General features: G+C 40.6%; 1 pseudogene; it reads left to right on the top strand.

Moving 5' to 3' along the window:
* The window catches only part of LOC110589374, a 58,807-nt pseudogene extending 33,556 nt beyond the window's left edge, over positions 1-25,251 (top strand).
* Positions 25,252-26,243: the final 992 nt, after the last annotated feature.

Below are 26,243 nucleotides of genomic sequence, written 5' to 3'. Positions count from 1 at the left end.
TTAGAGAAAAGCAGTCCATCACTCATCTCCTTGGTTTCTGTCAGAACTCTGTATTCACCTGGCCTGTGACTGAGTGTTTTTAATCTCAGGCATGTGAGTTTTCAAACCCCCAAATCTATGGACTCCTGTGGCTCAGACCTGCACTGTTGCTCCAGAGGGAGGGAGGGGGACCCCAACATGCTTCTGCCTTTTATTGGACCCTTGCCAGGAAAGCAGTTGCATGACTTTGTAGCAGTTCACAGTTTATGGCAACACCAAGCAGAAAGCCGGAACCTAGACTCTCTGTTTTCAGCTGGCTTCCCTGCTCCTATGTCTGGGAACTTTGTCACACTGAGGCACCCCCATTCTTCTGATGACCCAGGGGATCCTGAGACCATGCTGTCCCACCTGGGATTCCACCCAGCTCACTACCTGATCACCTTTAAGCCAGGATTGTCCCCCACTGTAGCAGACTTCTAAAAGTCCTGATTCTGCACTCTGCTGCTTATAATACTTTGCAGGAGCCTCCTTAAGCAGGCTCCCTTCCCTCTGCCATATCCTCTATTATATCACCCTGGATTCAAGGCTCCCCACTTGCTACCTTCCAAAAAGTGGTTGCTTTTCTGTTTGGAGAATTGCAGTATTTCTTTTCTCAGATCTCCAATTGATTTTTCAGGTGTTCAGGATGATTTGATAACTATCTAGCTGAATTCCAGGGACCGAACTTCGGGTGCCCCTACTTCACCATCTTTACTCCCTTCTCTCCATGTATTTTTTCATTTCCTTGTTTGATTTCCTGGTTGAGCCATTCTTTTTTTTTAAGACTTTATTTATTTGACAGAGAGAGACAAAACAAGAGAGGGAACACAAACAGGGGGAGTGGGAGAGGAAGAAGCAGGCTCCCGGCAGAGCAGGGAGCCCGATATGGGGCTCAATCCCAGGACCCTGGGATCATGACCTGAGCTGAAGGCAGACACCCAATGACTGAGCCACCCAGGCGCCCCTGAGCCATTCATTTTTAGTAGCATATTGTTTAACCTCCATGTATTTGTTGTCTTCCCAGAATTTTTCTTGTGGTTGACTTCTAGTTTCATAGTGTTGTGGTCAGAAAAGATCCATAGGTTGACTTTGATCTTGAATTTGTTGAGCCTGGTTTTGTGGGCTAATTTGTGAACTATTCTGGAGAATGTTCTGTGTGCACTTGAAAAGAATGTGTAGAGGGGGAGAAAGATGGCAGAGGAGTAGGGGACCCCATTTCAACTGGTCCCCGGAATTGAGCTGGATATCTACCAGACCACTCTGAGCACCCACGAAAACAGCCTGAGATGTAAGAAGATCTGGATCTCTACAAACAGAATATCGCAGGCCGTTGGTTTTGAGGTACGAAGTGGGGAGCCGTGATTCCGCGGGCAGATATTGGAGGATAAACGGCAGCAGGAGGGAGCCTGCGCGTGGGGATCCTACACTGCTGGTGAGCGACAGCCTCCAGCGCTGCGAACAGGCACAGACTCGCAGACCAGTAGCGGCAGGGAAAGGACTTTAGGGCAGCACCTGGGGTGGAAACCTGAAGCAGCAGGGTGGCGCCTGCAAACTGCAGCCCCCGCGGTGGAAACCCAGAGCGGCGGGGTCACGCACGTGAACTGGGTGCGGCTGGTGGTTTTAGAAGCACAAAAGGCAGAGAGGTGCCCTGGCCTGGAGGCAGGACTGGGGGCGCTGGAGAGGGGCGCCCAACCCAGGACGATGCAGTTTATAGCAGCACGGACAGAAACGGAGGCGGTGTGGCCTGGAGAGCTCACTGAAGAACAGACTGAGGTCTCTCTGCTCTGAGGCAGAGGGATGGAAACTGTCTCTTTTGCTCTGACTCGTGGAAGTGACATGGAAAGTCACCAAGGAAAGGCGCCAGAGAACAAAAGCCCCAAAACTGATTCCCACTGAGCCCATCCCCCGCTACAGGGGAGCAAGGCAACTGCGCCCAAACAGGGTTGCCTGAGTAGCAGTGTGGCAGGCCCCTCCCCCAGAAGACAGGCCGGGAAAACCAGAGGCCAGCAACCCTAATGTCCCAAGAAAACAGGTGCATCTTGCTTGGGTTCTGGTCAATAATTTGGACTCTACACATTCCCTCAAACACCCATCAACAGAATGACTAGGAGGAGGAGCCCCCAAAACAGAAAAGACTCAGAGATTATGACATGCTGCAGATTTACAAATGGATGCAGATATAACCAAGATGTCAGAGATGGAATTCAGGCTAGCAATTGTGAAGACAATGGCTAGAATGGAGAAATCAATTAATGGCAACATAGAGTCTCTAAGGGCAGAAATAAAAGGTGAATTGGCAGAACTTAAAAATGTTATCAATGAGATCCAATCCAATCTAGATAATCTAACAGCTAGGGTAACCGAGGCAGAAGACAGAATAAGCGACCTGGAAGACAGTATAATAGATAAAAAGGGAAAAGAGGAGGCCAGGGAAAAACAACTCAGAATCCATGAAAATAGAATCAGAGAAATAAGTGACACCATGAGGCGTTCCAATGTCAGAATCATTGGAAACCCGGAGGGAGTGGAGAGAGAGAGAGGGCTAGAAGATGTATTTGAGCAAATCGTAGCTGAGAACTTCCCTAATTTGGGGAATCACACAAACATTCGAGTCCTAGAGGCAGAGAGGACCCCTCCTAAGATCAAGGAAAACAGGCCAACACCCCGGCATGTAATAGTAAAACTTGCAAATCTTAGAACCAAGGCAACCATCTTAAGGGCAGTTAGGGGGAAGAGATTCCTTACGTACAGAGGGAGGAACATCAGAATAACGTCAGACCTATCCACAGAGACCTGGCAAGCCAGAAAGGCCTGGCAAGACATATTCAGGATACTAAATGAGAAGAACATGCAGCCAAGAATACTTTATCTGGCAAGGCTTTCATTTAGAACGGATGGAGAGATGCAGACCTTCCACCACCGGCAGAAGTTGAAAAAATATGTGACCACTAAGCCGGCCCTGCAAGAAATATTAAGGGGGGTTCTATAAAAGGAGAAAGACCCCAAGAGTGATCTACAACAGAAATTTACAGGGACAATCTATAAAAACAATGTCTTCACAGGCAACATGATGACAATTAATTCATATCTTTCAATAATCACTCTCAACGTGAATGGCCTAAATGCTCCCATAAAATGGCACAGGGTTGCAGATTGGATAAAAAGACAGGACCCATCCATATGCTGTCTACAAGAGACTCATTTGAAACCTAAAGAGACATCCAGACTGAAAGTGAAGGGATGGAGATCCATCTTCCATGCCAGCAGACCTCAAGAGAAAGCTGGGGTAGCAATTCTTATATCAGACAAATTAGATTTTAAACTAAAGTCTGTAATAAGAGACACAGAAGGACACTATATCATTCTTAAAGGGTCTATCCAACAAGAAGATCTAACAATTGTAAATATCTATGCCCCCAACATGGGAGCAGCCATCTACATAAGCCAACTGTTAACCAAAATAAAGAGTCATATTGATAACAATACATTAATTGTAGGAGACCTCAATACTCCACTCTCAGCAATGGACAGATCATCTAAGCAGAAAATCAACAAGGAAACAAGAGCTTTGAATGATACATTGGACCAGATGGACCTCATAGATATTTACAGAACATTCCACCCTAAAACAACAGAATACTCATTCTTCTCGAGCACACATGGAACTTTCTCCAGAATAGACCATATACTGGGTCACAAATCAGGTCTCAACCGATACCAAAAGATTGAGATTATTCCCTGCATATTCTCAGACCACAATGCTCTAAAACTGGAACTCAATCACAAGAAAAAATTTGGCAGAAATTCAAACACTTGGAAGCTAAAGACCACTCTGCTCAAGAATGTTTGGGTCAACCAAGAAATCAAAGAACAACTTAAACAATTCATGGAAATCAATGAGAACGAAAACACATCGGTCCAAAACCTATGGGATACTGCAAAGGCGGTCCTAGGGGGGAAAAACATAGCCATCCAAGCCTCACTCAAAAAAATAGAAAAATCCCAAATTCACCAACTAACTCTACACCTTAAAGAACTACAGAAAAAGCAACAAACAATGCCTAAGCCACGCATTAGAAGAGAAATAATTAAGATTAGAACAGAAATCAATGAATTAGAAACCAGAGTCACAGTAGATCAGATCAATGAAACTAGAAGTTGGTTCTTTGAAAGAATTAATAAGATCGATAAACCACTGGCCAGACTTATCCAAAAGAAGAGAGAAAGGACCCAAAATAATAAAATTATGAATGAAAGGGGAGAGATCACGACTAACACCAAGGAAATAGAAACAATTATTATAAATTATTATCAACAACTATATGCCAATAAACTGAGCAATCTGGATGAAATGTAGGCCTTCCTCGAAACCTATAAGCTGGCAAGACTGAAACAGGAAGAAATTGACAACCTGAATAGGCCAATAACCAGTAACGAGATTGAAGCAGTTATCAAAAACCTCCCAAAACACAAGAGTCCAGGGCCTGATGGATTCCCTGGGGAATTCTACCAAACATTCAAAGAAGAAATAATACCTATTCTCCTGAAGCTGTTTCAAAAAATAGAAACAGAAGGAAAACTTCCAAACTCATTCTATGAGGCCAGCATTACCTTAATCCCCAAACCAGGCAAAGACCCCATCAAAAAGGATATATTTCAGACCGATATCCCTGATGAATATGGATTCCAAAATCCTCAACAAATTCCTAGCTAATAGGATCCAACAATACATTAAAAGGATCATCCACCACGACCAAGTGGGATTTATCCCCGGGATGCAAGGGTGGTTCAACATTCGCAAATCAATCAATGTGATAGAACACATTAATAAGAGGAGGGAGAAGAACCATATGGTCCTCTCAATTGATGCAGAAAAGGCGTTTGACAAAATACAACATCCTTTCCTGATTAAAGCTCTCCAGAGTATAGGGATAGAGGGAACATTCCTCAAGCTCATAAAATCCATCTATAAAAAACCCACAGCGAATATCATCCTCAATGGGGAAAAGGTGAGAGCCTTTCCCTTAAGATCAGGAACATGACAAGGATGCCCACTCTCACCACTGTTGTTCAACATAGTATGAGAAGTCCTAGCACCAGCAATCAGACAACAAAAAAATAAAAGGTATTCAAATTGGCAAAGAAGAAGTCAAACTCTCTCTCTTTGAAGATGACATGATGCTTTATGTGGAAAACCCAAAGGATTCCACCCCCAAATTACTAGAACTCATACAGCAATTCAGTAATGTGGCAGGATACAAAATCAATGCACAGAAATCAGTTGCTTTCTTATACGCTAACAATGCAACTGTAGAAAGAGAAATTAGAGAAACGATTCCATTCACAATAGCACCAAAAACCATAAGATACCTCGGAATAAACCTAACCAAAGAGGTAAAGAATCTATACTCTAGGAACTACAGAACACTCATGAAAGAAATTGAAGAAGACACAAAGAGATGGAAAAATATCCATGCTCATGGATCGGAAGAATAAACATTGTTAAAATGTCTATGCTATCCAGAGCAATCTATACCTTCAATGCCATCCCGATCAAAATTCCAATGACATTTTTCAAAGTGCTGGAACAAACAATCCTAAAATTTGTATGGAATCAGAAAAGAGCCCGAATTTCCAAGGAAATGTTGAAAAAGAAAAAGCTGGGGGCATCACGTTGCCCGATTTCAAGCTATATTACAAAGCAGTGATCACCAAGACAGCATGGTACTGGCACAAAAACAGACATATAGACCAATGGAACAGAATAGAGAGCCTAGATATGGACCCTCAACTCTACGGTCAAATAATCTTTGACAAAGCAGGAAAAAACATGCAATGGAAAAAAAGACAGTCTCTTCAATAAACGGTGCTGGGAAAATTGGATAGCCACATGCAGAAGAATGAAACTCGACCATTCTCTAACACCATTCACAAAGATAAACTCTAAGTGGATGAAAGACCTCAATGTGAGACAGGAATCCATCAAAATCCTAGAGGAGAACATAGGTAGTAACCACTTTGACATCGGCCACAGCAACTTCTTTCAAGATACATCTCCAAAAGGTAGTGAAACAAAAGCAAAAATGAACTTTTGGGACTTCATCAAGATAAAAAGTTTCTGCACAGCAAAAGAAACAGTCAACAAAACAAAGAGGCAACCCACAGAATGGGAGAAGATATTTGCAAATGACACTACAGGTAAAGGACTGGTATCCAAAATCTATAAAGAACTTCTCAAACTCAACACCCAAAAAACAAATAATCAAGTCAAAAAGTGGGCAGAAGAGATGAACAGACACTTCTCTGAAGAAGACATACAAATGGCTAACAGACACATGAAAAAATGTTCATCATCATTAGCCATCAGGGAAATCCAAATCAAAACCACACTGAGATACCACCTTACACCTGTTAGAACGGCAAAAATGGACAGGGGAAAAAAACAACAAATGTTGGAGACATTGTGGAGAAAGGGGAACCCTCTTACACTGTTGGTGGGAATGCAAGTTGGTACAGCCACTTTGGAAAACAGTGTGGAGGTGCCTCAAAAATTTAAAAATAGAGCTACCCTATGACCCAGCAATTGCACTCCTGGGTATTTACCCCAAGGACACAGATGTAGTGAAAAGAAAGGCCATATGCACCCCACTGTTCATAACAGCAATGTCCGCAATAGCCAAACTGTGGAAAGAGCTGAGATGCCCTTCAACAGATGAATGGATAAAGAAGATGTGGTCCATATATACGATGGAATATTACTCAGCCATCAGAAAAGATGAATACCCAACTTTTACATCAACATGGCTGGGTCTGGAGGAGATTATGCTAAGTGAAATAAGTCAAGCAGAGAAAGTCAATTATCATATGGTTTCACTTATTTGTGGAACATAAGGAATAACATGGAGGACAGTAGGAGAAGGAAGGGAAAAATGGGGGGGTGGGGGAATTGGAGGGAGAGATGAACCACGAGAGACTATGGACTCTGAGAAACAAACAGGGTTTTGGGCGGGGGGGATTGGTTAGTCCGGTGATGGGTATTAAGGAGGGCACATACTGCATGGACCACTGGGTGTTATAAGAAAACAATGGATCGTGGATCACCACATCAAAAACCAATGATGTGTTGTATGGTGACTAACATAACATATTAATAAAAAAATTTTTTTAAAAAGAAACTAAAAAGAAAAGAATGTGTATTCTGCTGTTTTTAAGATGGAATATTCTGAACATATCTGTAAAATCCATCTCTTCCAGTTTGTCATTCAAAGTAATTTTTCCTTGTTGATTTTCTGTTTAAGTAACCTGTCCATTGAAGTAAGTTTCCTTTATGCTTGTCATTAACTGTTTTATGTATTTGGGTGCTCCTATGTTGGGTGCACAAATACAATTTTTATATCTTCTTTTTGGATTGTCCTCTTTATTATCACACAGTGTTTTTCTTTGCTTCTTGTTACAGTCTTTGTTTCAAAGCTTAATTTATCCAAAATCAGTATTGCTACTCTGGCTTTCTTTTGATATCCATTTGTATGATAGATGTTTCTCTATCCCCTCACTTTTTCAGTCACAGTTTGTGCGAAATATCTATAGGTACTTTGTTTCAATGAAATTTCTGTATCATTTTGTTAAATGCCTTTGTATCCAAAACAAACTTGGCTAGAACATCACAATTAGTTATTCCCCAAATACATTCCTACTACTATCAGATGGCCACTGGGTTTGCAGAACTGTCTTCTAGAGAAAGAAAATTCTGGGGAAAGGGAGGATGCTAAGGACAAATTATCAAAATTGTACTCTTGAATAAACTGCATGTACATATGCACATCTGCGTGTAAAACCATATAAAATATGGTAAATTCATTGGTGTTAAATGGGAAAGCTTAACTCTTCCCCTTGGGAAGACTGTAGCTAGCTTCATCCACAGATAACAATTGCTTATAATGATCTCAAATTCCACTGATATAATATCGTTTTTTATTTCTGTCCCTTCACACTCAAAATAATGAAGAATATTCTGAATATTATCTAAGGTCATATTCATGGAGCTTAACCATGAGCAAACCATGAATGTAGTCCCTATTGCTGATGTATAAATTATTCAAGGAAAGGGACTTCACCAGTGGATGACTGAAAAAACAGTGTGGGTAAAATTCAAGTATTCTTTAATATTATCTTAGAAGGAAAAGAAAATAGAATTTGTTGGGGGAAGAAACACTGTCTATTTTGTCAATGTTTGTGATTCTTATTTTATTTTATTTTATTTCATTTTATTTTATTTTATTAAGATTTTATTTATTTATTTGACAGAGAGAGAGCACAAGCAGGGGAAGGGCAGAAGGAAAGGGAGAAGCAGGCTTCCCTCTGAGTAGGGAGCCCAATGCGGGGCTCAATCCCAGGACCCTGGAACCATGACCTGAGCTGAAGGCAGACACTTAACAACTGAGCCACCCAGGTACCCCAGTGATTCTTATTTTATACACAGCTCAGTCATTTGCCTCTGCTCAGAGAGGTTGAAGGATAACCTTATAAAGATCTAGAAAACCACAAGGAGCACCTTAACTTGATCTTTGGCTTAAGATAGCAAGAGTCCTGGACAGTGGACATACCAGAAGGGCAACAGTTCTCATGACATCTTATTTGACTGATCAAGTAAGGCAGGGTCAGTCAGAGCACCTCATGTCTCATACCATGAGCAAACTGAGTACATCATTTCTGATCTGAGCTAATAAGCAGACACCCAGATAATAGATTGTTGAACAGTTAAGAAAAACAAAACACTGGCAGTGCCCCCCCAAAATAAGAGAAGAGTAAAATTTAGTAAGAAATAAAATAAATACTACAAATCTATGTTGCAGCCATATCCTGGAGAACGAGGGACAAAGTTGCTGTGTTCAAATCCAAACCAATTCCTTTTAAAAAAATTTTAAATTGAATTAGGTAACATATAATACATCATTAGTTTCAGATATAGATTTCAATAATTCATCATTTTTCAAGCCAATGCCTCATCATACTTTCAAGTGCATCAGTAGTTTGATTGTTCCTTACCAGTCTTTATAGATCGCTAGAACTCAGTTTCATAGTCTATAAAATGAAATATATATAACAATGCTTTAAATTATATTATATAAACATAATTATATTTAATACTATTTGATTCATTAAATTAACCCCCTAAGACAGGTAGTTCTTAAGACAAAACTGTGAAAAGCAATATTTATTTTTAGCTTCTGCCCACCTCTCCACCACTGCCCAACTCTTCCTGGCTTGCCCATTTGCCCATGACCAAACTCTGTATAATCCTTCTTCCAACTGGGTTGTCTGATAAATGGATGTGCAATACTTATCAATAATGGCTTAATATGTTACAATTTTCATGGGGTATTTTTATTTTAATAGCAGACTATAGGAAGGCAGTGCCTTAGCCTAAATGGTAAAATTTCAAGCACATCAGCAAATCAACAGTCAAAAATAGGGAAAGGGAGTTGCTTTCAAATGCACAAACTTGGTAGTTGTGCACTGCACATGCCTGGAGCATTACAATTGGTTAGTTTCTCAGAATTTACAGGTTTCTCTAAACTCTCAGGATACTCCTTTCATCAGTTAGCTATTGCTACAAAATGGCTATCTATTAGTCAACCACAAAGTCTCAATGATATTTAACAAACATATTTTTCATACTTCTAAGGTGTTCTGCTGATCTAGGCTAAATGTGGATGATCTTGGCTGGCCTTCTCACTCACTCATGTGGTTTATCTAATTCATTTATCTGTTTTTATGTTGGCTCTAAACTATATGACTTTATGCTTCTCAGGAGGCCAGTGAACTAACCTGGGCATGACTTTTCTGTGGTGATGGCAAAGTTGAAGGAGTGCAAGTGCATTAAACAAAATCTTTAGAAGGCTAAGCTAGAAGTGGCGTGCTGGCATTTCAACCATATAGTGTCAAAGAAAGTCACATGACCAAGCCCAGAGTCAGAGTGGGAAGGTACTGAAATTTGCATGACAAAGAGCATAGTTATAGGAAGGAGTGAAGATTGAAGTCAGTAAAATAATATACCACAAGTCCACAAGAGACAAGAATTATTCATGCTTCTTCCATTTGAAACATATGCTCATCCCATCGCAGGACCGTCAAAAGTTTTATCAAACACAATATAGGTTTGAATCCGGTATGATTCAAATTGCAAACCGGCCAATTCTTTTGAGTTCTTCCTGTTTGTGTTATCTTATATGCAGCTAAATAGAGGCAGCTGGTGTTTTTAAATTTTCACTGGGAGATCTCCTTGCCCAAATCCAAACTTTGTTTAAGTACGTTCCAAATACCACAAAATACCACCAAATGGGTTGCCATTTTTTCAGTCTTTGTAGTAGTTTCCTCAACATTTTCCCAACCTCCCACCACCAGCCAGCTCTAAAAATAATACTACACATTTCAGGCATTTATTGAAACGACATCCCATTTCTGGGTACCAATCTCTCTCTCAGTTCCTTTTGGTTGTATAACAAACCATCCAAAAACTTAATGGCTTAATATATATGACAGAACAACTATTTGAAAGTGTATTCAAAAAGATAGTTAAAACTTTCCAAAATTGATGAAAGGTAGCAATCCACAGACCTTTTAAGCTCCATGACCTCCAACTATGATAAACACAAACATCACACCTATTCAAACACAAAATCCAGATTGCTGAAAAAAACAAAGCTAAGTAGTAAATTTTAAAAGTAGATTTTCAGCTTTTAGGCAGAGTGAGACGAAAAAGAAGAAGACACATTATGTACAGTGTAAATCCATATAAATAATAGTCAATATGTTACCTGGAACAATGAAAGACATAGGACAATGCAACACCTTTAAAGTGATAAATGAAAAACAGAAACACACAGCCTAGAATTCTCTATCAGGAGACAAAATCCTTTAAAAAGGAAAGTGAAATAAAGACATTGTCAGAGTGACAAAAGCAAAATTAATCTTCAGCAGAATTGTGCTATAAGAAATACTGAAAGTTCTTCAAGCTGAAGAGAAATGATACCAGATATAATACTAAATCTGTAGAAAAAACACAGACCACAGTGAAGTGAGTATGTATATGTGCATATTTTTAATTTTTAAAGGATAAATTGCTTTTAAAAATATCAACCAAGCATTATGGGAATTATCACATATGTAGAAGTAAAATATAAGACAACAAGAATAAAATAGGGGGGTGGAAAAAGACTTGGAATTCTTATACTATTTGTCAGGTAGTATGATATTATTTGAAGACAGACAACAATAACTTAGATCACATTGTAATCTCTGGGATACAGCACTCCTTAAAAGTATTAAAAAATATATAGCTAAAAAGCCAAAACATAAAATAAAATTTAATAATAAAATGTGAACTCACCCAAGGAAGGTAGGAAAGGAATAACAGAAGAATAATGAACTTCATATGTGAATTGAACTAAATATTTAAAGTGAAATAATACCAATCTTACATAAACCCTTTCAGAAAACAGAGCAGGAAAGAATGCACCCCACCTTGATTTAAAAAACCTGAAAAGAATATTTACAAGAAAGCTCCAAACCAATATTCATTATGAACACAAAAGTTCTGAGCAAAATGCTAGCAAATTGAGTCCAGAAATAATACTGATACTAATCCTACTAATACTAATAAATCATGATCAAGTGATATCTTTCCCAGGAATTCAAAATAGATTTGACATTCAAAAATCAATGTACTAGACTTCTGGTTTCAGCTCTAACATATGAAGGGCATAGAAGTCATCTCTCCTGTTCTCCTACAAGAAAAAAGCTGAACAAAATTAAAATAAACACTATTCTTAGATTAATCAGAGAATTGAAGTCTCAAGGCAGATCACTACCCTGAAAACTAGGGAGACATGTGAACACAGAGGGTCACAGCCTATTAGGAGCAAAATCCACTGAAGCTACAACTAGTAGGAACACTTAAACAGTAGTTGACAAATCGCTGGAGGCTGAATGTGGACTAGCTTGAGGGTTAAAAACCTCTGAGGATTGTTAGGGGGTATCCTTTACTTCCAAGAGTCTCACCAGGTTCTCCCAGGGAAGAACAAAGGAAAATAGCCTTTTAAAAAAAATATTTTATTTATTTATTTGAGAGAGAGAGCAAAGCAAAAGAGAGAGAGAGAGCATAAGTGGGGGGAGGGGCAGAGGGACCCCAGGGGATCCCAGGACTCTGGGATCATGACCCGAGCCAAAGACAAATGCTTAACCAACTGAGCCAACCAGGTGTCTAAGAAAAATAGCTTCTTGATCCCAGCTGCACAGGGGGATGTAGGAAGTGGGGGGGGGGGCGGAATGTAGGAAGTAACCGTTTTGAAATAAGCCTAGAATATTCTGTCTACTTTACCAGAGCCTTATCTGATATAAGGAAAGGGCAATTAGACAGCAGTATCATCCCCTTCTAGCCTTCCTGTCGCACATAAAATCAAGAAAAAAAGGCTAAGAAACTTTCTGAAGGTCACACCCAGGTACACTGGTCCACTAAAACACAGACTTGATCATAACTTTATAGAATGGTTTCCCTCCTCAATATCCTACTAACACATTAACAGTGCCCCAGTATAAAAGGGGATTACGACTGAGAGAGCAACAAGACTCTATTTAAGAAGGAATTTCTAGGGAAACTCAAAGACAAAAGGGAAGGCAAAAGCAAGGACACTAGAGAAAATTGAGCTGCCGACACAGCTCTAAGAAACATTAAACACAGCCTAACTCCTTGCCAGGTAAACATAACACCTCACACTAAAGTGTGGTTTACCTCAGTACTTATTACCCAACATATCTTATCAGGATTTCAAGAAAAAATTTACAAAGTATACTAAAAGGCAAGAAAAAAACTCAGTCTGAAGAGACAAAACAAGTGTGAGAACCTGACTCACAAATGGTAGAAATTTTGGAATTATCAGACCAGGAATTTAAAATAACTATAACTAATATACTAAAGGCTGTAAAGGAAAAAGTGGACAACATGCAAGAACAGATGGGTAATGTAATTAGAAAGGTGTATAGGAAAGAATCAAAAGGAAATGCTAGGGGGGAGGCAAGATGGCAGCAGAGTAGTGGACCTCATTTTATCTGATCCCTCAAATTTAGTTGGATATCTATGAAGCCATTCTGAACACACACAAATTCAGCCTGAGATGTAAGAAAATATATCTGGAACTCTATAAGCAGAAAAACAACTGCTTTTTGCAAGGTAAGAGGTGCAGAATCGTGAATCTGCAGGGAAATATCAAAAGATAAACAGAGGGGAGAGGGAGACTCCATAAGCCGGCTACCAGAAAATGATATAACCCTAGAGCGCAAAATCAGAGCCCTTAGAAATCTGCTCTAGTAAGAGACATCCCACTCTGAAAGGGGCTCTAGAAATGAAAAGGCAGAATTCTAGGTAGGGCATTGTGGTCTCAGGATATGAGGACCCACAGAGTGAAAGGGGGTGCCTGAAATGGTAGTGCCCGAGCAGTGGAGCCAGGAAGCAAGTTATGGTCAGTGAGCCCAGGAAGGGGCTCTCAGCTCTCATGGCCATAAAGCACGAGCCGGGCTGGTTGGTAATTGCTCTTTTCCTGAGCAGCCTGAAAAACTCTGGAACATGTGACCAACCAGGCAAAACTCAGAGGACGGTAGTGGCCTGGAAAAGACATTGGAGTGGCACCAGACATGATCCAGGAGCTTCAGGTGTTTATGTGAGCCCATGGCCACTCATGGTTTTAGAATAACAAAGGGCATGGCACTCCCGGGCCCCTGGGACTACCTCTGAGAGAGTTGCAGTGGGCGCACACCTCGGGAGAACTGCAGTTCTTGGTGGGCATACAGAAGAGGAGACTGTTTGTGCTAGAGGGTTTATTAAAGAGGGCAGACTGCGATTTTTCTGCTCTGGGACAGAGGTTTGGGTGTGGACATTTTTACTCTGATCCTCTGAAGAGGAGCAGAAAGCCTCCAGGGAAAAAAAAGCCACACAGAGGACCAGTTTCCACTGAGCCATTCCCCTGACAGGGGATTGGGCAACTCCACACAGGCAGGGCTACCTGAGAAACAGTGTGGCAGGCCCCGCTCCCAGAAGACAGTCTGGAAGAACAAGTGGATTACAACCCTATGGATCCCACATGACTGTAAAATTCCAAAGCCAGGGGAAAACAGTATATTGAAATCCAGGTGTTGCCTCACAACTTGTTTAGTCTTAGATAAAATTCTCCCTTTCTTTTTCTTTTTTTCTTTTTCTTATGCTTTTCATCTTTTCTTTTTACTTTTTTCTCATTTCAACTAGATGTTTATTATATCAACTTATATTTCATAGTCGCTTTTTTAACTTATATTTTTTCAAACCTACATTTTTTATAGATATATGCTTCACTTTAGTCATTTTTTCACTCTATTCAATTTTATATATATATATGTTTTACTTTCCTTGCAATTTGGGGATGTAGTATCTTCTAACACAGAGACCAAAATTCACTGAGGAACAAATGGAACACCCTGCTTTGTCCACACTGAGAGATTATAGTCCCTCTTCTCCTCTGCCTTTTTTTTTTCTTTTTTTTTGATTTTAAATTTTATTCTTGTGTTTCATTTGGGCTTTGTTTTTCAATGGTGGCTTCTGACCACTCTGGATTTTGTTAGGGTGCATCTTGCTTGGGTCATGGTTGATATTTTGGACTCTGTTCATTTGCTCAACCATCCCTCAACAGAATGACTAGGCTGGAACTCTCAACAAAGAGTCCTCTGCCACAGAACTAATGGATATGGATAGAAGCAAGATGTCAGAGACAGAATTCAGGATAACAATCATAAAGTCAATAGCTAGGCTTGAAAAAACATTAGTGACAATGTAGAATCTCTAAGGGCAGAAATGAAATCTAATCAGGCCAAACTTAAAAATTCTATGAATGAGATGGAGACTAAACTGGATACTCTAACAGCCAGGGTAAATGAGGCAGAAGAGAGAATCAGTGATCTAGAAGATAAGCTGATGGAAAGGAAGGAAGGTGAGGAAAACAGAGATAGGCAGCTAGTAGGCTAGGAGAGATTAATGATGCCATGAAACATTCCAAGGTCAGAATTATTAGTATCCCTGAGGGGGTGGAGAGAGAGAGGGGGCCAGAAAGTATATTTGAGCAAATCATGGCTGAGGATTTCCTTCACCTGGGGAAAGAAACAGGCTTTCATGTCCAAAACATGGAGAGGATTCCTCCAAAAATCAATAAAAACAGATCAACACCCTGACAAATCTTACAGCCAAAGAAACTATCCAGGGAGAGGAGGTTCCTTACATATGGAGGGAGGAACATCAGAATAACATCAGCCCTATCCACAGAGACCTGGAAAGCCAGGAAGGGCTGGCAAGATATATTCAGGGTATTACATGAGAACATGTAGCAAAGAATACTTTATCCAGCAAGGCTGTCATTCAGAACAGATGGGGAGATAAAGAGCTTCCAGGGCAGACAGAAACTGAAAGAATATGTGACCACCAAGCCAGCCCTGCAAGAAATATTAAGGGGGATACTGTAAGAGGAGAGAGACCCCAAGAGTAACATAGACCAGAAAGTAACAGAGATAATCTCCAGAAACAGGGACTTGGCAGGCAATACAATGGCACTAAATTCATATCTTTCAATGGTTACTCTAAATGTAAGTGGGCTGAATGCTTCAATCAAAAGACATGGGGTCTCAGATTGGATCCAACCATATGCAGTCTGCAAGAGACTCATCTTGAACCTAAAGACACCTCAAGATTGAAGGTGAGGGGATGGAGAAAAATTTATCATGCTAGTGGGCCTGAAAAGAAAGCTGGGGTAGCAATACTTATATCAGACAAATTATATTTTAAACCAAAGACTGTAGTAAGAGATGTAGAGGGACACTATATTATATTCAAAGGGTCTATCCAACAAGGACATCTAACAATTATAAATATCTATGCCTCCAACTTGGGAGCAGCCAATTATATAAGCCAATTAATGCTCAAAATAAAGAAACATATTGATGATAATACATTAATAGTAGGGGACTTCAGCACCCCACTCAGCATTGGACAGATCACCTAAGTAGAACATCAACAAAGAAACAAGGGCTTTGAATGACACACTGGACCAGAAGGACTTCACAGATATATACAGAGCATTCCATCCTAAAGCAACAGAATACACATTCTTCTCATGTGCACATGAAAATTTCTCCAGAATAGATCACATACTGCGTCACAAATCAGGTCTCAACCGATACCAAAAGATTGAGATTATTCCCTGCATATTTTCAGACCACAGTGCTTTGAAACTGGAACTCAACCACAAGGAAAAATTTGGAGGAAACTCAAACACTTGGAGGCTAAAGAATGAATGGGTCAACCAGGAAATTGAAGTAGAACTTAAACAATTCATTGAAACTAATGAAAATGAAAATACTTCAATTCAAAACTTATGGGACACTACAAAGGCAGTTCTAAGAGGGAAGTACATAGCAATCCAAGGCGCTCTCAAAAAATTGGAAAAATCCCAAATACAAAAGCTAACCTTACACCTAAAGGACCTGGAGAAAGAACAGCAAATAACCAAGCAGGAGAAGAGAAATAAAAAGATTAGAGCAGAGATGAATGATTTAGAAACCAGAAATACAGTAGAGCAGATCAATGAAACTAGAAGCTTGTTCCTTGAAAGAATTAATAAGAAAGATAAACCTCTGGCCAGATTTATCCAAAAGAAAAGAGAAAGGACCCAAATTAATTAAATCATGAGTGAAAGGAGAGAGATCACAACCAATGCCAAGTAAAAACAGGTAATTGTTAGAACTTATGAGCAACTATATGCCAACAAATTAGGCAATCTGGAGGAAATGGGTGCATTCCTGGATACTTATAAACTACAGAGACTGATACAGAAAGAGGTGGAATATCTGAACCGACCAATAACCAGCAAGGAAATTGAAGCAGTAATCAAAAACCTGCCAAGAAACTAGAGTCCAGGGCCAGATGGCTTCCCAAGGGAATTCTACCAAACATTTAAGAAGAAATAATACCTATTCTTACTGAATCTGTTTCAAATAACAGAAATGCAAGAAAAAATTCCATACTCGTTCTATGAGGTCAGCATTACCCTGACCCCAAAACCAGACAAAGACCATATCAAAAAGGATAATTACAGACCAATATTCCTGATGAACATGGGTGCCAAAATACTCACCAAGATCCTAGCCAGTAGGATCCAACAGTACATTAAAAGGATTATTCACCACGACCAGGTGGGATTTATTCCTGGGATGCAAGGGTGTTTCAACATTCACAAATCAATCAACATGATAGAGCACATTAATAAAAGAAAGACAAGAAACATATGATCCTCTCAATTGATGCAGAAAAAGCATTTGACAAAATACAGCATCCTTTCCTGATTAAAACTCTTCAGAGTGTAGGGATAGAGGGAACATTCCTCAAAATCATAAAAACCATCTATGAAAAGCCCACAGTGTGGATCACTACATCAAAAACTAATGATGTAAAGTATGATGACTAACATAACATAATAAAATTAAATTAAAAAAAAGAAAAGCCCACAGTGAACATCATTCTCAATGGGGAAAAGCTGAGAACTTTTCCATAAGGTCGGGAACATGACAGGGATGCCCACTCTCACCACTTTTGTTCAACATAATACTAGAAGTCCTAGCCTCAGCAATCAGACAACAAAAAGAAATAAAAGGCGGGCGCCTGGGTGGCTCAGTCATTAAGCATCTGCCTTTGGCTCAGCTCATGATCCCAGGGTCCTGGGATCGAGTCCCACATCGGGCTCCCTGCTTGGCAGGAGGCCTGCTTCTCCCTCTCCCACTCCTGCTGCTTATGTTCCTGCTCTCACTCTCTCTGTCTCTGTCAAATAAATAAAATCTTAAAAAAAAAAAAAGAAATAAAAGGCATTCAAATCAGCAAAGAAGAAGTCAAACTCTCTCTCTTTGCAGATGACATAATACTTTATGTTGGAAAACCCAAAAAATTCCACCCCCAAGCTATTAGAACTCATGCAGCAATTCAGCAATGTGGCAGGATACAAAATCAATGCACAGAAATCAGTTGCTTTTCTATACACTAACAATGTGTCTGAAGAAAGAGAAATTAAGGAACCAATCCCATTTACAACAGCTCCAAAAATCATAAGATACAGAGGAATAAATCTAACCAAAGAGGTAAAAGATCTGTACTATAGAAACTACAGAATGCTTGTGAAAGAAATTGAGGAAGACACAAAGAAATGGAAAAATGTTCCATGCCCATGGATTGGAAGAACAAATATTGTTGAAATGTCTATGCTACCCAAAGCAATCTACACAATCATTTCAATCCCTATCAAAATACCATCAACAGTTTTCACAGAGCTGGAAAAAACAATCCTAAAATTTATATGGAAACAGAAAAGACCCTGAATCGCCAAGAAAATGTTGAAAAAGACAAACAAAGCTGGGGGCATCATGTTTCCTGACTTCAAGCTATATTACAAAACTGTGATCACCAAGACAGCATGGTACTGGCACAAAAAGTGACACATAGATCAGTGGAACAGAATAGAGTCTCCAGAAATAGACCCTCAATTCTATGGTCAACTAACCTTTGACAAATCAGGAAAAAATATCCAATGGAAAAAAAACTGTCTCTTCAATAAATGGTGCTGGGAAAATTAGACAGCCACATGCAGAAGAAGGAAACTGGACCATTCTCTTATACCATACACAAAGATAAATTCAAAATGGATGAGAGATCTCAATGTGAGACAGGAATCCATCAAAATCCTAGAGGAGAACATAGGCAGTAACCTCTATGACATCGGCCACAGCAACTTCTTTCAAGACATGTCTCCAAAGGCAAGGGAAACAAAAGCAAACACGAACTTTGGGGACTTCATCAAGATAAAAAGGTTCTGCACAGCAAATGAAACAGTCAACAAAACTAGGAGGCAACCCACGGAATGGGAGAAGATATTTGCAAAGGACACTACAGGTAAAGGGCTGGTATCCAAGATCTATAAAGAACTTCTCAAACTCAACACCCAAAAAACAAACAATCAAGTCAAAAAATGGTCAGAACACATGAACTGACACTTCTCCAAAGAAGACATACAAATGGCTAACAGACACATGAAAAAATGTTCAACATCATTAGCCATCAGGGAAATACAAATCCAAACCACACTGAGATGCCACCTTACGTCAGTTAGAATGGCAAAGATTAACAAGGCAGGAAACAACAAATGTTGGCAAGGAAGTGGAGAAAGGGGAACCCTCTTACACTATTGGTGGGAATGCAAGTTGGTACAGCCACTTTGGAAAACAGTGTGGAGGTTCCTCAAAAAGTTAAAAATAGAGCTACCCTATGACCCAGCAATTGCACTACTAGTATTTACACCAAAGATACAGATGTAGTGAAAAGAAGGGGCACATGCACCCAATGTCCATAGCAGCAATGTCCACATAGCTGAACTGTGGAAGAAGCTGAGATGCCCTTCAACAGATGAATGGATAAAGAAGATGTGGTACCTATATACAATGGAATATTACTCAGCCATCAGAAAGGATGAATACCCACCATTTGCAGCAACATGGATGGAACTGGAGGGGATTATGCTAAGTGAAATAAGTCAAGCAGAGAAAGACAATTATCATATGGTTTCACTCATATGTGGAACATAAGGAATAGCATGGAGGACAATAGAGGAAGGAAGGGAAAACTGAAGGGGGTTAACCAGAGAGGGAGACAAGCCGTGAGAGGCTATGGACTCCAGGAAACAAACTGAGAGTTTCAGAGGGGAAGGGGGAGAAGGGATGGGGTAGCTGGGTGATGGGTATTAAGGAGGGCACATGTGATGAGCACTGGGTGTTATATGCAACTAATGAATCACTGAACACTATATCAAAAACTAATGAGGTACTATATTGTGGCTAACTGAACATAAAAAGAATGAAACTGGACCATCTTCTCATATCACAGACAAAGGTAAACCCAAAATGGATGAAAGACCTAAATGTGAGACAGGAATTCATCAAAATCCTAGAGGAGAACACAGGCAGCAACCTCTTCGACCTCTGCCACAGCAACTTCTTGCTAGACACATCTCCAAAGGCAAGAAAAACAAAAGCAAAAATGAATTATTGGGACTTCATCAGGATAACAAGCGTCTGCACAGCAAAAGAAACAGTCAACAAAACTAAAAGGCATCCTACAGAATGGGAGAAGATATTTGCAAATGACATATCAGATAAAGGGCTAGTATCCAAGATCTATAAAGAATTTATCAAACTCAACACCCAAAAAACAAATAATCCAGTCAAGAAATGGGCAGAAGACATGAACAGACTTTTCTACTTTTTTCATTATTTATTTGACAGAGAGAGACACAGTGAGAGAGGAAACACAAGCAGGGGGAGTGGGAGAGGGAGAAGCAGGCTTCCCGTTGAGCAGGTAGCCTGATGGGCTTGATCCCAGGACCCTGGGATCATAACCTGAGCTGGAGGCAGACGCTTAATGACTGAGCCACCCAGGCACCCCAGACTTTTCTACTTTTCTCCAAAGAAGACATCCAAATGGCCAACAGACACATGAAAAAATGCTCCACATCACTTGGCATCAGGGAAATACAAATCAAAAGCACAATGAAATTCCACCTCACACCATCAGAATTACTAAAATTGATAAGTCAGGAAACAACAGATGTTTGCAAGGATGTGGAGAAAGGGGAACCCTCTTACACTGTTGGTGGGAATGCAAGGTAGTACAGCCACTCTGGAAAACAGTATGGAGGTTCCTCAAGAAGTTAAAAATAGAGCTACCCTGAGACCTAGCAATTGCACTACTAGGTATTTTCCCAAAGGATGCAAACATAGTGAACTGAAGGGGCACTTGTACCCCAATGTTTATGACAGCAGTGTCCACAATAGCCAAACTATAGAAAGAGCTCAGATGTCCATTGATAGATGAATGGATAAAGAAGATGTGTGTGTGTGTGTGTGTGTATATATATATATATATACATACATATATGAATATTACTCAGCCATCAAAAAGAATGAAACCTTGTCATTTGCAACGACATGGTTGGAACTAGAGGGTATTATGCTAAGTTAAGTCAGTCAGAGAAACACAAATATCATATGATTTCACTCATATGTGGAATTTAAGAAACAAAACAGATGAACTTAGGGGAAGGGAAGGAAAAATAAGATAAAAACAGAGAGGGAGACAAACCATAAGAGACTCTTAACTATAGGGAACAAACTGAGGGTTGCTGGAAGGGAGGTGGGGGGGATAGGGTAACTGGGTGATGGGAATTAGGGGGGGCATGTGATGTAATGAGCACTGGGTGTTATATGCGACTGATGAATAACTGAACTCTACTTCTAAAATTAATGATACAGTATATGTTAATTAATTGAATTTAAATAAAATTAAAAAATAATTACCCTTAATGTAAGTGGACTAAATGCTCCTATCAAAAGACATACGGTGATAGAATGGAGAAATGTTATGCCATCAGTTACCAAGACAGGTACTCTTCCCATTTTTCCCTTTCAAGATTTCTTAAATCACAGGCTCTCAAGTGTTTGCCTCTTTCTTTATGTTGATCCATTCTCTTTTCCTGCAGGTTAGTGTCCACTATTTACACATCTGTCTGTACCAAAACAATGAACTCAAAGTCACATGGCTCTTTAGTTGAATTAATGTTCTACCCACTGAGTACAGTTGGGATATCTATTAGTCGAAATTCTTGAGGAAGTATTTTGATTAGCTGCTGGCTAGACAATGGATTGCCAGGTCTTGGTCCTTTTGTCTCCTACTGATCCAGTCAATTACAGCAATTCTATAATGGATAACATGTACTGGATACTGTAATGGATAACACTGTTTCAGGGTTGAGGACAAGGAAGGTATATTTACAGACTAGAATAAGTCACAGTAATGTGACCAGCTAAGGAGGTAAGTGGTTTTGAGAAGACCAACTTTTTTTTGACCAAATCACCCTTCTTGTTTAATATAGAAATAAAGTCAGCTGTGTGCATTAAGAAAAACACTTCATCATATCTTTAGTCCACTTTGACTCACTGACATTTCAGGACCTTTCAGTTTTATTAAATTGCCTAGAATCTCCTTGTTTCTCTGTTTTATTCTTGGCTTTCTTTCTGCTTGGTTCCTAGCCCTCACTTTTTCTCTCATATAGATACCACTGCAACCCATTTGGCTAGAAGGCAGATCTGTTGGCTTTTCTGGACCCTTGACATCTTTCAGCATTGCCCCCTGCCTCTTTCTCCATCTAGTGCCTCATGGGTGTTATCACACTTTAACTCAGGTATTTAGACCCAAACTCCTGTATTAGATTATTTGATGACTTTTGGACTCCCCTTTGAGGTGTTATTTGAATGTTTAGTTTACCTATGTAATTCTTCAATTTCTTCTAAGAAACAGTAGATGGGAACTTTTTACTGGCAGAGCAGTTAGTTTCTTATAATTGTTATGTCTCAAAAGTAGGAGATATATTATTTTGTGAAACATCAATAAGAACTAAATTAGCACTTATATATCAGCAGGAAGCAAATAGGACTATTACAGTGAGAAGTCTAGTTCAGCAAAGTTGTCTTGTTGGGCAAGCACCCTAACAGAAAGGACATCTTTTGAAGCTAAAAATATTAGTTAACTGCACTTATAAGTCTCTTTTTTGATTTTTGACATTTTGTTTTGGCTACCTTTTGAGGCCTATATTAGATTCTTATTTGAGGTGCAAAGAAATCACTCACTTCAAAATTATATAGCAGGCTTATTGATAAACTCACCTTTAGTCTTTCTATTTAAGGAGGGTTTAATAATAATTGAGTCTTTCAGTAGCAATATCAAAGTGGTGATGCTCTTCCTCTCTTGCCCAAGGTCTATGCCTTGACACAAGATATTGTATCACATCCTAATCCTCAACACACTGAGCAAGTATTCAGTTTCCACAGCAGCCTGAATAAATCACTTTATCAGCCTTCAGAGTCATAGTTGAGAGCACAATTCCTTATGGAAGTCTCAGTGTTCACCCATCCTGTACAAAATGATTTAAACTGGAGTCAGATGGTGAAATTTGGAGACTGATGTGAACAATGGTGAGGTATCTTCTACATTCCTTAGGTGGTCTTTTTCTACCCATGCTCAAGGAACTTAGCTAGAACATGGTGGGCCAGGCATGGTAAGGAACACAGTTAAATTGTGATGTCACCTTTGGTTAGCCACTTGGCCTCTTTGGTGCTCCATTCCCTCAGTAGAATGAAAGTGTTGGGTTAACAGTTCCTGGCTCAGGCAGTAAATTGCTCCGGGGTATTGTAATTGATTGCAAAGTGTGTCACAGTAATTTGTTACAGATTACACTTAAAATAGTGATGTTTGGGAAATAATGTTGGTTTCAAAGAGTAAATTCAAAGCTTTTCCTACTACTGTCCCTCTCATTTGCTTGGAGTGAGGTATGCTTTCATGAGTGAAAGACTGGAAGGTGTATGAGTTCCCTAGGGCTGTCGTACCAAAGTATCACACACAAACTGGATGGCTTAAAACAACAGAAATTTATTCTCTCACAGTTCTGGAGGCTAGAAGTCCAAAATCAAGGTGTTGGCAGGGTCATATTCCCTCAGAAGCCTCTAGGCTGCAGTCTGGCGAATCATGAACCCTGAATGACATCAGTAACATCAGCAGGCAGTGGTGAACTATCCAGGCACTTGAGAACAATGAGCTAATGTAGGTGTCTGCTTTTATGGAGACACAGATATCTCTTAAAAAGTAGTAACACTTTCTGTGTAGTTGAGGATATTTTCTCTGATTTCTGGGTTGCTTTTTGGGAGTCTTTCATTTGGCTTTTGGGGCCCAACTCTCATAGAGCTGTTTAGATAGACCTTACTGAAATCCCATCTTAAAGTTCAGAGAGCGATTTCTCTTTAAGATCCATTACGAAGTGAAACACTCCTATTTGCAATAGTTTTTGTTTCGAATTTAATGTCTAATACCATAGACTAAATGAGTTTTCCTCTGTGCTTAGAGGAATCAGCAAACTGCATTTCAACTCTTTAAGAAAGTTGGAGGAATTACTTAATTTTATTTAAAATGCCCGACAAAATTCAGTCTCGATTTCCATCAGGGCTGCAGTGGGGTTGCGGGATCGTGGGCGGGTAACCCGGTGAGCCGGGGAGGGTGGTGCCGGCCAGGGAGCAGAGGCCGGGGTTTCAACCTACACCAGGCACAGCCTATCTGTGCCTACCATGGAAACCAGAGCACTGCCGGTAGGAACTGTGGCTGCAAGGTCATGACCTGTCTTCTCTCCCCCGGACCCTTTCCTGAGAACTGATGGCACGACTACGCCTTGAATCAGCCCCCCGCTGACCGTTGAGAGTTTTTGGAGGACTCAGTCCTACAGAAAGACGCAGCCCTCACTCCTTGCTGGCCGCTGTCCCTCCGCCCTGTTGACCGCAGCCTGGGTGCCCTCCCAGTTCGGTTCCGGCAGCCTGGGCCATCGGCCTCTCACAGATCACCAGCAGCCTGTACATCAGCAATGGTGTGGCCGTCAGCAACAAGCTCAAGCTGTCCAGCAGCCAGATCACCACAGTCATCAACGTCTCGGTGGAGGCAGAGAACACCTTATACGAGGACATCCAGTACGTGCAGGTGCCTGTAACCCACGCACTCATCTCATGCCCCTGCGACTTCGAGGGCCCCGTTGCTGAGTGCTCCCATCATGTGGAGGTGAAACAGGGTCACCATCTCCGCTCTGCTCCTTTGCCGCCCTCCACCCGGCACCTCTGGAAGCCTACCAGCCACAGTCCTGCTGACTCCCACGCCTGAACCAGGTGGTGCTGCTGTCCAGCTTCCTGCCCAACAAAGGCTTTCAGGAACAGCTGAGCCACTAACAGCCACGGACAGTTGCAGCTGTTTGGCAAGAACACTGCGCACATGGTCAGCTCCTCTATGGGCATGATCACTGGCGCCTATGAGAAGGAGGTCGGTTTGATGGCAGCCAAACGGTGAGCCATCCTGGCTAGCCCCTGCCCCCGGGGTCAGAGGTGCGGATCTGCCGTTGATCCTACACCAAAATCTGAACTTGAACATTCTACTTTTGTTGATACAGAAAATCAGATGATGGCTTTTATAAGGGCAAGAAAAAAGGAAGGGATACTGCAGTTTTTAACCTTATAATCCACTTCTTTGAAGAATAAAACTCACTAAACCTAAGATGGTGAAAATGTTTCCTACCAGTGAATGCCAGGGCATGACTGCTGGGGCCTAGCCACAGAAGAGGTGTTGTCCACTCAAAGTTCAATGCATGTGGCAGGCCTGGAATTCCACAGCCCTCCCCCAGGCTGATTATGCAGGAGCAAGTCAGCAAGAATCCCATCTTATTCTTTGGAACCTAAAGCCAGCACCTTCTTTATGTCTCACAGCTTACTTCATTCACCAATTTACTTCATAAGTGACCTTCAAATGGTACTCCAGGAGCCCTTGGAGCCTCAGGCCACCCTTGCCCTCAACTTCAACCATAGTGACTTAACTCTGGGTTTATAGAATGGACTTAAGCAAAAAAGAGTTTTTAAAGAAAGTATTTCCTTATACGAAATTTAAAAAAGTTTTGAGTGCTATTCCAGATGGCAAAATCTCAGGGTGACTTGGGTGACCTCCCACCAGCCTTTGATGAAAAGTGTGTTAGTCCCTTTCTCTGGGGCATGTGTGGAGAGGGCAGGCTTGATGTCAGGCCTCAAGGTTTCCTTGCACAGGCCTTGGCTCAGAAGGTTGGAGCTGTGGGCCCAGAGATTTTTGGAGCTATAGTTTCCTTAGCAATCAAAGCAATGACAGCCCTTCCCTCACAGGGTTGTTGTGAGGATTAGCAATCATTGGCAGCATGCCTGGCACAAGGCACTTGCTTAAAGTAACGCATGACTCTTGCAGTTAATGATGCTCTCAGGCCCTTCTGGTCTGTGGTCAGTATACTCATCCATATAACAGTGTTTCCCCCATCTGTGCATGGTTCTTTATTGTTTACAAAGTACTCTTCTAGAAAATCATCACATGGGAGGTAAAAATTTTAACGTCATTTCAGACCCTATAGAAGGGGAAGCCTAGACTCTGCAGCTTTTTCAGAGTCCCCATTGTGTTTAATCCATGTGTATCCAAGGGTTGTGGGTAAGAAGCATGATTCCGGCGCCCCCTCAAA

This window comes from Neomonachus schauinslandi, chromosome 6 (genome assembly GCF_002201575.2).
Source record: "Neomonachus schauinslandi chromosome 6, ASM220157v2, whole genome shotgun sequence".
Classification (NCBI taxonomy): Eukaryota; Metazoa; Chordata; class Mammalia; order Carnivora; family Phocidae; genus Neomonachus; species Neomonachus schauinslandi.
The sequence above is the reverse complement of the archived record's forward strand: the minus strand, read 5'-3'. Positions and strand labels throughout refer to the sequence as shown.